Genomic DNA, 12711 nt, shown 5'->3' with positions numbered 1-12711 from the left:
AGCGTTGGCAAGAGGGGTGGTGCTTATGATTTGCTCGAAGCACTTTTTCGGGAAAGTAAAGAAGCGCGACGGGTGATTTGTATTCATGGGTTTTTATTGTTCGAGATCTGAAAACCGCAAAATAGCTCTTACCAGAGGCTCATGTAGTTTTTAAAATTTTTCATAAGAGTACTGAGGATGAAAAAAAAAATAATAATAACAAGACTTTCCCACAAAATTATGAAAAATTGAATTGATCGTTTTGTTGATTTCTTTTCTTTAAAGCACTTCACTGCGAAAGTACGCAATTCAGTTATCTTTCCATCTGGCGCAGTGCCCGAACGACCGGGCCTTAGGCTTATCTCGTTGTAACTTTTTTTTGCACGTTTGCACGCGTAAATGAGAAATATAACTAATAAAACCGCCTATTAGGTGCCTCCACAATAAAATGGCCACCACTTCTGCTCTTAGTAGATAGAGCCCAATGCCGTTAGAGGAAAGTGCCCGCCATTAAAAATAAATAAATAAATAAAAATCTGAAAACTTTCAGATTACCATTACGTACAAAGGGGAGTTTATTTTAACGCTTTGTGTGCTACCTTTATTTATTAAATATCATGTTATTAGCACTTAAACCATAAAATTCAATTCAACAGCAATATCGCAAAATAAGTTTTAAATGAGCAAGTCTTCAGAATTTCCCATACACAGTCTCGCGCGCTAGAGATAAAAATATTTTTTAGTACATTGCTCGCTTTAAAAGCGTTGCGTTTGTCAATCAAAATTTCGTTAGAGTTTTACAAAATATGAAATAAATGATAAAACAAATTCCAAATTTGGGCCTCCAGATGCCCATATTCGGGTGGAAACGTACTTTATTCAAAATTTGATGACTCTAGGTACCTTTGTTTTACTTCAGTGAGACTTCAGTGAGAGAAACATACTCGTACATACACAAGTCAGTTGCATTTTTAAACAAGAACACATTACTTAGAATACGGTCAATATATTATTTTAAAAAATGTCTTTACGTGTCGGGTACTTTTTCGGCCACTACTTTTCCGTTTGTATACCACAAGTGAATGATTTAATATTTATTTAACATTATTTTTAGTTACTTTTAAGATTTTTCGATCCGTTATCCCTAAGGTATGATACGTAAAAGTATTCCTTATTTAACTTAAATATTTAATTATCAAAAAAAGATTTTGAAACATTGTTGTGCTCTAATACTTTTTAATTCAATATATTTTATTCTTCCCAGAGGACTGCATGTGAGTTAAAATTAGAGAAAAGTCACTTTTTTTCATATTTAATGCATAATTCTTAATTAAAATGAAACGCTTAGTACATTATTGCACTCACGAAGCCTTTTGGGACACGTTCTTTCGATTTCAGTTAATTTCGGGTAAAATCAGTCAATAATTATAAACGGGTGAAAAATTAATAGAAAATATTTTACTTTCTGTTTGAAAAAAGAAAAACATTTAACTTTCTGTTCGAAAGTCATTTGTATTGTACAATACTTTCAAAGCTCTATACCCTATGATCAAACATTCGTTAATACAGAGCATTAAATGAAATACTTATTTACATTTATGAAATTCTTATTTATATTTAAAAGTAAACGCATTAAAATATGTAATATATTTTTATGCAACCCCACCAACATTATTTATGTGTAACCATATTAATGAAATTCTAATTTACATTTATACATAGCAACATTAATTAAATGACAAACGCGAAATCTTTAATTTATTTCAGATGTTTCTTTTCACGAAATTCTGCTTCATTACGTTTTAAATGATATAAATACGGTACTGATGCTTTTGGAAAATCTCGTCGTGTTCTTGAAATTTTCTGAATCTTAACAGGCGGCTCCTACTATCACAAAGTTTGGCTTCATTGGCCTATTAACTAAGATTAAAAATTGTTTGCAACAATAGCCCAAGTTCAAATCTACAAGTTGCATGGGGTCGGGAAGGAATAGCTTATTTTTTAATCGATTTGTCGAGCACACAGACACCTCTCGGCATCCCCTTCACAATTACTGAAGACGACTTTCACAAACAAAGAGACAGCATTACAGTGCATGCTCCACTAAAGTCATGGTTAAGATTAACATCCTATTTCTAAACTCTTGCCATACAATTTTCATAAAACGCTGGTTTAAGCGAGTATTATGATGAACGAAGAAGAAATAGGATAGAAATTAATATAAAATTAACCGATAGTAAATCTTAAGACTAGTTGTCCCAGTTACAATTGAAACATAAAAAAATATATTTGTGTCATAATTAACTGTTTCTCTGCTTAAAAATCATTTCAAAAGTACGCAAACACCCTCTCCACTTTTATTAATGAGCAATACAAAAGAACACATTATTGAAATTTGTGCATGTGCCTCCCCCATCGCCAAGAAAATTACTTTTCTCATATTAGATACATTTATATACTTACATATTTCCCTCATATTAGATACATTTATGTATTTACATATTTCCCTCATATTAGATACATTTATATACTTACATATTTCCCTCATATAAGATACATTTATATATTTACATATTTCCCTCATTTTAGATACATTTATATATTTACATATTTCCCTCATATTAGATGCATTTATATACTTACATATTTCCCTCATATTAGATACATTTATATATTTACATATTTCCCTCATATTAGATACATTTATATATTTACACATTTCCCTCATATTAGATACATTTATGCATTTGCCCATTGCCCTCATACTTACATATTTCCGTCATATTAGATACATTTATATACTTACATATTTCCCTCATATTAGATATATTTATATATTTACATATTTTCCTCATATTAGATACATTTATATATTTACATATTTTCCTCATATTAGATACATTTATGTATTTACATATTTCCCTCATATTAGATACATTTATATACTTACATATTTCCCTCATATTAGATACATTTATATAGTTACATATTTCCCTTATATTAGATACATTTATATATTTACATATTTCCCTCATATTAGATACAATTATATACTTACATATTTCCCTCATATTAGATACATTTATATACTTACATATTTCCCTCATATTAGATACATTTATATACTTACATATTTCCCTCATATAAGATACATTTATATATTTACATATTTCCCTCATTTTAGATACATTTATATATTTACATATTTCCCTCATATTAGATGCATTTATATACTTACATATTTCCCTCATATTAGATACATTTATATATTTACATATTTCCCTCATATTAGATACATTTATATATTTACATATTTCCTTCATATTAGGTGCATTTACGTATTTACACATTTCCCTCATACTTACATATTTCCGTCATATTAGATACATTTATATACTTACATATTTCCCTCATATTACATACATTTATATATTTACATATTTCCCTCATATTAAATACATTTATATATTTACATATTTTCCTCATATTAGATACATTTATATATTTACATATTTCCCTCATATTAGATACATTTATATATTTACATATTTCCTTCATATTAGGTGCATTTATGTATTTACACATTTCCCTCATACTTACATATTTCCGTCATATTAGATACATTTATATACTTACATATTTCCCTCATATTACATACATTTATATATTTACATATTTCCCTCATATTAAATACATTTATATATTTACATATTTTCCTCATATTAGATACATTTATATATTTACATATTTCCCTCATATTAGATACATTTATATATTTACATATTTCCCTCATAATAGATGCATTTATGTATTTACACATTTCCATCATACTGACATATTTCCGTCATATTAGATATATTTATATACTTAAATATTTCCCTCGTATTAAATACATTTATATATTTACATATTTCCCTCATATTAAATAAATTTATGTATTTACATATTTCCCTCATATTAGATACATTTATATATTTACATATTTCCCTCATATTAGATCCATTTTTGTATTTACATATTTCCCTCATATTAGATACATTTATATACTTACATATTTCCCTTATATTAGATACATTTATGTTTTTACATATTTCTCTCATATTAGATACATTTAGATACTTACAGATTTCCCTCATATTAGATACATTTATATACTTACATATTCCCCTCATATTAGATACATTTATACCCTACTTACTTAATGATAAATGAATAACAAGAGAGAGAGAAATTTTATAAGATTCTTATTATCATTGAATTAGAGAGATAACTGGTTAAAGACTTGTCCTTGTGTTCATTACCAGTCAATAGTTATTCCAATTTCCGTGTAAAATGACTGTTTTTTTTTTTTTTTTTTTTCTGTATTTTTTATAGCACAAAAACATTCTGTACCGTGTTAAGACTATATAAAACAGAAACTGACTAAGAAGAATATTGTTATTCTTAATAGACAACTTTTCTCTTCTGCTGTGGTAACACCCATTATTTCTTCGGGCTATTTTTCTTGGGACAGCTAGTAAATTGTGACGTTCTTCACTTCCCGCTGTAGTGGAAAAATAGACACCTGTTAGCTAAGCTTAATACCTTATTTTTCTTTTGGATGGACACATTTTTTTTTATATTTCTTCTTCTTCTTCCTTTTCCTTTACCATTTTTATCTTACTTTATTTCTAAACAATGTAATATTTTAATCTCGGAGAAGTATGCCATTCCCTGAATTTTATTTTTGATGTAAACTGCTCTATAGAAAATCCAATTCACAATCTAAATCCTGAATGTTACTCAAAAAGCTGCTCCAAGAAACACTGTCATATCGAAATAAAATTATATTTTGCCGAGAAGAAGATTTTGTAAGCTCCGAAAGGGGAATTATAAAATTCTGCAGACGCACTTAGAAAGCGGAACTTCATAGACGCAAATTGCAAAAATAAGTTCTTTTAAGTGCAAAACTCTGTTATGATGTCTGAAATTCAATATCAGTTTTTAAGAGCTTTTCAGAATACTTTCCGCAAACAGACTCTCAAAGGTGGAAAATTTCTTCCCTCGTGCACTCTGCAAAGGAAGAATCTACTTCAATATCTAAAAGCGGTTGAGATTAATCTTATTTAACTATGCATTTGCTGATTTCCTCCGATTTTTAAAGCAAAGGGAAAAACAAAATTTACTCAAACATTATCAATAAAATGCTCCTATTTCAAAAATAATGTTGTTCAGAAATATTTTATGTTTCTTAACATCACTTCGGAAGCTTTGTTCTGAAATCATCCAATTTAAATAACTTTTCTCTTTAAAATTCCACGCGTTTTCTGTTTAAAAACAAATAAATAAACCTGATTAGATTTAAGCTAGATTATTTATTTAAAGGGAAAAAGTATGAAATTTAATTATTACGCTTAAATTGCTATAGACTCTTGATAAAGTTTTAATAACACGCATTACTTAATGTTAGAGTATATGTTCTGTAACAAAATAATATAAAAAATTTTAACTGAAGATAAAAATATTATTTTATGTTAATTACCAAAGTTTATACAAAAAATGAATTACTAGAAAAAATGTTAAGAGGACTTTTTAAGTGATTAAAGTGAAAATTATGATCAAATTTCACCATTTTTTTTTTATTTTACTTTATTTTTTTAATAGCGAAAATATTTATTTTTGCTTCGTTTTTTACTTTGTTCTTTTTTGAATTGAAAAAAGGAAAGCACAACGAACTGTTACTGTTAATAAATATTTTGTTTCCATTTTATGATTTAACGAGCTCAAAAAAAAAAAAAAAAAAAAAAAAAAGAGCATTTTATTCGAATTTACTCGAATTTAACTCGAATGCATATAATTAGTACACAGGTCTTATTTCTTTGGCATGTTTACCAAAATTTTTCCAGTGAACGTTTGGTATTCAATTTTCAATTTGAGAATTTATTTATATACTTCCAGAAAAATATCTCTAATTACCTTAATATGTCATAGAATAACAATAATTCTCCAGTCATTTAATATTGCATTTTAATATTAAATTTCTGTTCTATGTAATGTTGTTTTTAAAAAAAGTTTTTAAAAATAACACCATTACATGGTTTTTAAAAATAAGATTTTGGTTTTTAGAAATAAGAAATTTCAGAATTGATTTCAATCTCATTTCAATATACTACATTGAAATTCGAAAACTTATTAAGATAGGTCATAAGCCGAACTGGAAGTTAATTGTTTTCTGAAATCCGAAACTTCACTAGTAACATTATCGGTGTTCGTAAACAATCAATATTAAGTTTGGCCACTTTTCAAAACTTATGATCTTTAATTAGTGGAAGAAATTAATCAGACTCCATTGCCTTAACGCATTCAATGATTTTAAATAAATAAAAGTATTTCCTTATGAACTCATTTTTTTCTTTATTTTTTGAAAAGCTATCAAAAATGCATTTATAACTTTAAGGATCAATTTTGTAATTAATGGACTAGTTTCTAAGAAAAGAAAATACAAGCACAGTTTTATAAAAATTTTTGAAAAAAAATTATCCCAATCACATTTTCATATCCAATAATTTTTCTTTTCATAATTTTTCAAAACCCATCCTTGTTTTTATTAACTATGTAATTTTAAACAATCATTCAAAATAGTAAATAATTTAGTGCATATCTTTATAAGTTTTAGGACTTAAAGTAAAAGGATTTATCAAATAAATGTAAACTGAGAAAACGCAGTTTAAAGAATGTAAAGTGTGTAAATGGTCATTAAATCATTTCAAATTTCTTAAAATTTAATTACTGAATTTCAATACACACACAAACATATATATATATATATATATATAAAGTAAAACATAGTACTGTTCAATTGGTTAATATAAATATAAATTATAAGCCATTATTTAAAACCATATCTGGCCATAAATATTGCAAAATAAATTCATAAAATGCAAGTAGAATTCTTCTTTAAATGTGTTTATTTTGCAAAACACGTTAAAAACAATTTTAATACATGAATTAGTTTTGATATATTTTCTTAAACATTTATTATCAATATTAAAACATTTATAATCAATATTAATAATATTAATCTGTCGTTTTATTCATTTTTTCAAAAAAGTAAAATCTGAAATTTGAACAGACGTAAAACATTTTATTTAAAACCACTCAACAGCATCTATATGATTTCTTCTCTTCTTTTAGCCATTTGGTCTCGTATATAAATCTCGTTTTAAATTAATTTAGGTGCATATTAATTAATTAAAGAGTTTAATGTTTGATTCAAAACGATTTTCAATAATAATACAGTCAAGAAGTTGATCACTTTTATCACGCCACCTTTTTTGTTCGTGTCTTATCATAAATAAATTTTTGGAAGAAGGATTTTTGGATAGCAGCATTGACTGATAATGCGCATAGAAATATGGGAATGAATGACGAATAACAAAAAAATTAACGTGAAAGCTTTCAGATTTTACATTACGCTCAAAGGGGCGTTTTTTAACATTTTGTGTGTTACCCTTGTTTATTAAATATCATGGTCTTCGCATTTAAACCATAAAATTCAGTTCAACAGCAATATTGCAAAATAATTTAAAAAGAGCATATCTTTAGGATTTCCAATACACAGTCTTGCTCGCTGAACACAAAAATGTTTTTTTTTTATATAGTATTGCCATTGCTTGCTTTGAAATCGTTGAGTTTGTTAATCAGAAATTCGTTAAAGTGTTACAAAATATGAAATCGATAATAAAACAAATTCCAAATTCCAAATTTGGGCTTCCAGACGCCCATATTCCGTGGAAGATCACGGTATTCAAAATTGGATGGCTCTAGGTACCTTTGTTTTATCACAATGCAAGAAAAATGCATAGATTTATGCAGATTCTTCATTATTTAATTTCTTTAAATATAATCGAGGGCGATAATATTTGGTGGCAACAGTTTGAAAAGTGAAACAGATATTCAGAGTGATTCGACCCAAAATTGCAAAACGAAAATTAAAGTCCCTCAGCCCCTTTGGACTAATAAAGGCAGAAGAAAATTATTTCAACAGGATAGATGAAAGAACTATCAAACGAATAATATAAAGTTTAACCTTTTCTAACCCGGTAGAACAAAAACTTCATTTAGTTACATATTTCTCTTTAAACAAAGCAAATCATTTCATAATTTTTGTCTGCAGAATTCGCACAGGTACGGTTCGTAAACATCTTCAAGGTCTCATTGGCGTCTGTAATAAAGAATGTTGTTTAATTTAAAATATAATTTTAAATCTCTAAAAGAAGAAGCTCTTATTTTGAAAATGTTTTATCACACTGCGAGAAACATACGTATATGCATTTATGCAGATTCTGCATTATTTAATTTCTTTAAATATTACACAGGGCTCTAATATTTGGTGGCAATAATTTAAAAAGTGAATCGTCATTTATAGTGAACATACGCAAATTGCCAAAACGAAATTAATAGCCCTTCTGGGTTATCTTCTGGGCTTCTGGGTCCTTTGGGCTAATAAACATTGAGGAGGTGTGTCATTTAAAGGAGTGTCAATATTTTTAAAAGCCTTTTTATAGCATTTATTACCGTTGGATAGTTTAAAGATTTCTCTTCGGTGTGGTAAGGATATTAAGGTATTTTTTTTAGCAAAATATTGAAAAATTGGTAATTTCATCGATTTTGAGGTACCAAGTCTCCTTAACAGAGGAAGGATTAAGTGGAGGAGGAGCGACGAAAACAGTTTGTACAGGATTCATGTCTTTGCTGAAAGTACAAAAAGAAAATCGTTATGTTTGCTCCACGGAAAGAGATTATACTTACCTGATAGTCTGTCTTCAATAAAAATCATCAAATTTACCCGATAATTGCTTAAGCAAATATCCACGCGAAACCCTTTGCCAAACAACGTAAGAGCTGGCACCTCTTATGAAATATGACTTACTCAAAGTAGTGTTCAATGATCAGATATAACCCGTAACGAAACACTTCGAACTAATGCACTGATCTAATAAATGGGAAAATAAATAAAAATTATTTAAAGCATCTCATATAATACCCGATTAATATTTTACGGCTATTTGTAGATTTATTGTAATTAATAAAAGATGTTTCAAACATGGTTTATAATATGTTACTCGTTACTAAATCCTTGATGTTAATTCTATTTAAATATAATTATTATGTCATGTATATTAAAGGTGACATAAATGTGCACCTGTATCACTGCTCGCAGCTGACCAGAAATAATAAAATAGATATAGCATCTTCATATTTATGTTTTATTTTCCGTTCACTGCAGTCTGAGTACCACAAAAGTCATCTTCGAGAAAGTTCAACAAAAGAGAGTTATCCTGGCGCGTGAATAAAAGGTCATTTCTTACGGTTGTTCTTTACAGCTGCGCTTGGGGGGGGGGGTAAAAATTATTAATGATGTGTGGGGAAAAAATGGGAGCTAGCTATAAAGAGGTCGTGTTGGAGTTAATGTTCGTACTAAAATGATAATCTTCGACTAAAATGTACCGTTCGCTGCCTGAATTCATTTGTTGTTTGCTCACGATGAACAAAGTTTCTCAGCAATGCAAATGAAATTCCAGCACATTTTGAAGCGGAAGAGCCAATTTGCAGGAAAATGGCTGCTTCTGTTGCAGATACTTTGCCACTGCCAACAGAATGTTCTTTCATATCGAAAGATAAAACAGAATAACTAATATCCTTAAAATTCTAAGTTAAGCTAAAGGAACTGTGGGTTTCCTTGGTTGTTTTAAGTCATAAATTTTTAAAACACCTCAAATTAAATACCAGAATCTAAAATTTCCTACTTAATATAGCGTGCTTGTTAATAAATATTGCATGATATAATGCTGATTATTAGCACAAAAGGCGTTAGCTCTGAAGGACTATTAATTTCGTTTCGGCATTTTGCGTTGAAAACTTTAAATGTCGGTTCACTTTTCAAACCGTTGCCACCAAATATTACAGCCCTCTATTATATTTAAAGAAATAAAGTAATGAAGAGTCTGCATAAATGTGCGTATGTTTCTCGCATTGTGAGGAAACGTAGGTACCTAGAGTCATCAAATTTTGAATATTGAACGTTTCCACCCGAATATGGGCATCTGGAAACCCAAATTTGGAATTTCGAATTTATTTTATTATCTATTTCATATTTTGTAAAACTTTAATGAAATTTGGTTAACAAGTTCAACAACTTCAAAGCAAACAATGGCAGCACTGTACGGAAAAAAAATTAAAATAAAACTAAAATAAAATAAAAATAAAAAAACAAATTAAAAATAATTATCTCCAATACTGCACACTAGCTAAAATGGTTATTTTACGTTTATTAAAGGTTGTGAAGTAGTTCTGCTGGATCCACTATGATAAGATTAATAGCAAATGAAAGATAGTTTAAACATGGGTCTGATGTGCACCTAGACAACGAATTAAAATGTGTAATACCTATGTGAAGAATTTTTAAAGCTTTCTCCCAACAAAATAGAATGAATGTTATTTTGGAAAAATGCTTCTTGCCAATTTTGTGTATGTAAATGCAACAAATTTTGCTGATAGAAAAGAACTGGATTGCCAAAACTCAGCATACAAATTATGCTGGTATACCTTTCGAGGAGAGATTTTAGAATGAAATCCAGCGATTAAAAAGCCTATTTTATTTCAGAAATATATTCCTCTTCCAAGCTTATTCATGGGATGTATATACACATTGTCAAAAATTATATCTTGACATCAAACACTATAGAACTCTTTTAATTATCAAAATGTTTCAGCGACAGTTTAATAATACGTAGAAAATTCTTCTGCAGTTGAAAAGTAGATTTTTAAGATAAACTTATGAGAAAAAACAAACTATGAAGTAAACTAAAATATGAAAATAAACTTGAAAATGTTCAGAAAAGGGTGGTCTATGACACTTCCGTTGATGGAAGTCTTATTTACGGATTGATATATTGCTGTATTGCATATATTAGCATGTTTATGAGTTAGAGATCACATGGCTGAGCATACATCAAGTCGAAATCCCACTGATACCTCGAAGGGAAGATATGACTTATACCTCGAAGAGAAGATAGTCGTAATATGCTTTTCGCTATGGCTAGAGAGAAATTGCTGCAAAGAGGAGATAGCTTTTGCACAGACAATCATTCTACAGTTTGAGAAAAGATATTCGTTCAGGGCGAACGTAGCAGGGCTCACGTTCTGCTATAAGGGCGTACTACAGCCATAAAAAGTTATTGAAAAGGAAAATGATTTTGGTACAATCACGCTTACAGTTTACAGATTAGGAGGCAGCCATTATGTCCAGTTTGTCGTAGTGGTTTTGAAAAGCTATCCTAAAAATTTAGACCATTTTCACAAAAAAGTCCCACCTTCCATTTGGAGAGTAAAAGAGATGTTTATGATTCACTTCTGAATAGGAAAGCGTAACTGATTTGAAACCTGCTTTCGTAACTGTTGTGGAGGAAACTGCACATTCCAAGATCAGACGTTCCATACAGTTGGGGAAGACTAAATTTGTCCCAACAAATAGAGTACTTATAAAGTAAAATATGAGTAAATATATATAAATATGTGAATGAGTTTATGCTCCTCGTAGATATTTTAGATTATCTTATGTATATTAACGATATAGTGGATAGGGGCACCTTCTGCGGTACAGAAGGGCCAGGGTTCGAATCCTGGAGAAGATATGGATGTTCGTAAATTTATAGTACCCGCACGGCATGGGAGGAGACTCTGAGTATGCGGCGAGCCGAGAAGTCCTTTCGTGTCGTTTGGTGAAAGAGGAATGAGAGAACCCGGACGGACCACCGACCGGGGTGTACTCTCTCAAAATTGAGGTGGAAAATAGGAGTCCAACCTCTCTTTGGTGTAGACTCTGACATCATTGTTCCATGTGATAGGGACGCGACAACAACTACATATTAGCTAGAAAAGAAAATGTGAACTCACGAGCATAGTCATTTACTGTTACGAAAAAGCAAAGAAGGTGACATCAGTCCTTCAATTGAACAGATAATGTTTATCTAGCCTTAAATACCGTTCGGATTTGCCTTAAATAACGTTCGGAGAACACACTTTACGTATCAACATTATTAAATTTTTGTAATCCAAATGTGGCCTAGTAATACAAATGGCACAGATACTCTGAGGCTTGCAATCAGAATTAAAATATAAAAAAAAAAGAAATTATCTTAAAAAAGAAAGTAATTATGCTGTTATTATATGTAATCTTAAGTCCATATATCGGTTCGATGAAGCAAGTTGAATTTTTAATCCTTTTCAGTTAATTAGCTGATTTTGGATCAATTTTTGTATTGGTTTTTGTGTGACTAATAAAAGCAACTTCACGTTAGATTAATTGCCTTTTTGCTTAAGCAAAAATTTGCACTAATTTTTACAAATCTAACGTTTCGTATTAATAAAAGCTGATTTTTTGCATTGATCAGAACAGAACAGTAGACGTGAGAATCTTTGAGTGTGATTCCTTTTCAAACGCATTAGATTATAACTAAAACTAGAATGTTAATAATCATACCGCTGAAACTGCAGACGAGAGGAATGTTATCCGCAATACTTCGTTCGAGTCATGCTGAATAATTATGATTCCAAAAGTATGTTCGCAGAGCATTAAGTGGATGAAGCTTTTAACAAGGCAAGTACTCAAAGGCTTTAAACAATAGTTGCAGCACATATTTGGGAAACTGAGGAGAGTAATCCGTGACAATTAGGAGGAAAAATATTTAC

The sequence above is a fragment of the Stegodyphus dumicola genome, chromosome 4, assembly GCF_044657685.1.
Source record: "Stegodyphus dumicola isolate Sdum_Otavi_A_Nest chromosome 4, ASM4465768v1".
In the NCBI taxonomy this organism is placed as follows: Eukaryota; Metazoa; Arthropoda; class Arachnida; order Araneae; family Eresidae; genus Stegodyphus; species Stegodyphus dumicola.
This window is presented reverse-complemented; position numbering follows the sequence as displayed.